The sequence below is a fragment of the Arachis ipaensis genome, chromosome B04, assembly GCF_000816755.2.
Source record: "Arachis ipaensis cultivar K30076 chromosome B04, Araip1.1, whole genome shotgun sequence".
Classification (NCBI taxonomy): domain Eukaryota; kingdom Viridiplantae; phylum Streptophyta; class Magnoliopsida; order Fabales; family Fabaceae; genus Arachis; species Arachis ipaensis.
This window is the reverse complement of record NC_029788.2, coordinates 2303278-2307501: the sequence shown is the minus strand read 5'-3', so window position 1 is coordinate 2307501 and position 4224 is coordinate 2303278.

The following is a 4224-nucleotide window of genomic DNA, read 5'->3' as shown; positions in this document are numbered from 1 at the left end:
AAATATTTTTGAAACACATCCAAAATCATAAATCTAAAATTTAAATTTAAACATTAAAAATAAAATTAATTTTTTATATCTTATTCGATAAAAACTCATCTAATATTTCTCTTTTTTTAATAGTTAGATTTTTTTGTTACTTATTTGAATATTAATGCTTTTAAAAGTATTAAAATGTATGTTTGTAAAAATTCGTTTTTGTTTTCAATTATAACACATCTAAAATTATTAAGTGATACATAAAATATTTCTGAAACACATCCAAAATCATAAATCAGAAATTTAAATTTAAACGTTAAATATAAAATTAATTTGTTTATATTTTATTCGATAAAAAACTCATCTAATATTTCTCATTTTTTTATTATTTGTTGAATTTTATCGTTACTTATTTGAACACTAATGCTTTTAAAATTATTAAAATGTATGTTTATTATTTATTACATATCTAAAATTATTGACTTATATACAAAATATGTTTGAAACACATCCAAAATCACAAATCTAAAATTTAAATTTAAACGTTAAAAATAAAACTAATTTTTTTTATATTTTATTCGATAAAAACACATCTAATATTTCTTATTTTTTTATTAAAATGAATAATTAAGCTAAGTTTTTTAGATCTTATTCAATAAAAGTATATCTAACATATTAGTTCAAAATATGATCTCTTTTAAGGACTTTAGATGCCAATGAGTAATAGGTCAAATGGCATAGTCTCCCCATACTCAATTAAGAGGTTGCGGGTTTGAGTCTCCTATCTTTGGTAAAAAAAAAAAGACTTTAGATGTGTGGGTTAATAATTAAAATTCTTAAGATTTATTTTTTGAATTTTAAAATTAAAATATTCAATTTTATTGAATTTAATTTTTGAATATGTATTTAAATGATAATCTGTTAATAATTAAAAATGCTAAAATTGAAACAAAAATTTTACATTTTAAATTTTAAATTTCAGTTTTATTTAGTTTGTATTTTGGATGTGTATTTAATTTTAAAAAAATACTAAATCTATTTAGATGTATTTGTTTTAATTTTTTTTTAAATTATTGTAATAAAAGGCTGATTAAAGGATTACCTTTAAAGGATACCTAGTCGTACTGGTATATTTTATCAGAAGAACTGCACATTTATGTCTTTTTGCATCCAAATTCAACAAAACAAGTCCAACAAACAAAAAATCACTCTCATTAAAGAGTGCTTCTAGCTTATTAAGAGGAGTTTCTAGCTCTGATTGCTTTGTCGAAGTTTTTTCGTAGGTCTATTGTTGGAGTTTCGGAAGACAGTTGAATTACACATAAAAGTGTTTAAAAATCAACCGAAATTATTATTATATTGCATCAAAACTAATAATTGGATTTTAAGAAAAACTTACTCTTTTACAGGAACTTCTTGCTCTAATTCCTTTGGCGAAATTTCTTGGTGAACTTGCTGTTGGGATTGCGGAGGGCAGCTGTATCAAATAGAAAAGTGTGTAAAAATGAATCAAAATTATTATTATATAGTATCAAAATTAATAAATTAGATTTTAAGTAAAATTTACTCATTTATAGGAGCTTTTAGCTCTGATTCCCTTGCCAAAATTTTTGCCGAGGTTTGCTGTTAAAGTTGGGGAGGATAGCTAGATTACACAGTAATGTGTTTTAAAATGAACTGAAATTATTACGATATAGCATCAAAACTAATAAAAAGTATTTTAAATAGTACTTACTAATTAAGAGAAGCTTCTTCTGTTTGAGCTTCTAAAGGGACAGAGATAAAAAATTTTTCATTATTTTAGCTCTTCCAACAAGAGAGCTTGAAAGAGCAATTGCAATAGGAACTCTAATGAAGGTAAACAAAAAAAAAAATTAACAGTCTAAGCAAAAAAATAAATATTATTCAGTAAAACCAAAGAAATTACATTAGAATTTAGGAAAACTTAGCAGAGAAAGAAAAAGAACTTTATATAAAAAACTTAATCTTATGTCTGTGATAAATCATATCACGCGTCCGTCGAGTCACGGTCATTTTTCTGTGTTTCATCCAGAGCAACTTTTATTTTTGCAACACCATCTTTTTTTTCTTCATTTTTTTTGTTTTCTTTTTTTTTTTTTACTTATTTGCTCTACTTCTTCGCTGATGAGAATTCATACAAAAAGTTTTGATTTTTAAAATTAGGATGAACCTTAATTTAACATGAAATGAACCGAAATTTTTAAACATTCACAACATACAATGCATGTTCGAAAACAAGTAGAGACAAACATTCAAGTGAACCTCAATTAATTTACAAATGAATTGAAATTATTTTAGATTTGAACAAGCAGTAAAAAAGACTCAATCATAAACAAAAATACATTTAATGTATACATCTGACAAATATCAGGACTATAACTAACTTAACAAGCACACATGAACAAGTTCAGCAAATTCAAGTAAAACTAAATCAAATGAACCTCAATTAAACTAATAAATGAACCGAAATTATAAATACTTATCAGCATCATCAAGTGAACCTCAATTAATTTACAAATAAACCGAAATTATTTTAGATTTAAACAAACAGTCAAAAAGACTCAATCAATAAAAACATAATATATATTTATAACAATAAAATAATCATTTCTAAATCTTACTCATCTTCGGATTCAATTTCGATTTTTGAATCCATCTGAACAATCTTTCTTTTTTTGCTTTGTTTCTTCGCCATTCTTTGAGGTTGTTTTCGTTTCTTTGGTGGTGTTTTCTGCATTTCTTCTTCTTCTATGCAATACAACAAAAATTTTTATTAAAATAATAATATAAAATTTTAAATAAATAGATAGTTTTCGATAAGTAATGGTGAGAAGTATACTCATATTCAGAAACAGTTTCTTCTTTCGAAGACGAATGCAGGATGATAAGTTTGTTTTTTTCTTTCTTCTTTTTTTCCTTCATTTTCCCTTCTTTTCTTCTTTCTTTCTCCCCTTCAATTATTCTCTTTTTAGAAGTCCCTAAAATAGAAGCTTATTTAGTTAGCACAATAATTTGGAAGTACCTGAACTGAAATTTTAAGGGAAATAATTTTTTTAGTTACCATTTTATTTTTTGCCTCAAAGACAATCTAGTTGACCAGTTTCCTCCGTGTCCAGAGCATCATCTGCTTCTGCATCAAGAAATTTCGTTTCATAGAAATATATTATCATTAATACAAAGATGCAGCCATCAACTGAAAATTTCTCTCCTGCTTTTTGAGCTTTGATCACTTTGAGCAAGAAGCTGAACACATGAGACGCCCAATTCCAATCTTGGACTGTCTCCACATGAAGGACAGGTGGCATATGGATTGGGGAGATTGTGCTTATTGTTGTCGGCAACAAAAAGCATTTCTGGACGAAGACAATGAACGTCCTCTTGAATTTCATCAAATTTTTCTCCCCTTCAACGTCCATGCTACTTTGTCAAAGACGCCAAAGTAGCACCTTTGAAGCTGTCAACAATCTCCTTTTGCTGCTCATTCAGTTTGCTGTACACAACTTTTTTAGAAAAATTATTCCCTACAATAGCACTAGCACCAAAATATTTTAATATAAACAAATCAGTTTAGATTTGAACAAGTACTCAAAAAGACTCAATCATCAACAAAAATACATCGAATTCATTTCTGTTATCCAAATGAACCTCAATTAAACAAGAAATAAACTGAAATTCATTACGGAATAAAAAAATTTGTTAATACTTATCAGCTGCATTAAGTGAAGCTCAATCAACATACAAATGAACTAAAATTAGTTCAGATTTGGACATGCCTTCAAAAAGGCTCAATCATCAACAAAAACATATCAACTTCATTTTCTATATCCAAATGAACCTCAAATAAAATAAGGAATGAACCGAAATTAATTAAAGAATAAAAATTTTTTGTCAATACTTATCACCCATAAACGAAATATTTTAATATAAACAAATTAATATAAAAATAACAAAAAGATCAAAAAGGAAAAATATAAATGTAAAAACTGGAAAGTATAATACCGCCTTAATTTAGGCCCAGTGCATATCCTATCTTGGCAGGGGTTATGTAGATTTTCCCATAGCGCGTGTCCAACAATGCATGATAGAGATCAAAGCAAAGAATCAATTTTCTTAAGAGCTTGTGCCCGACATTTAATTATGAGATATGTCTCAGTGCACCAAATCTCATTTCGTCAACGATGGCTTTCTTTTGTTCACTCAAGTTGGCGAATACCCTAGCTATCG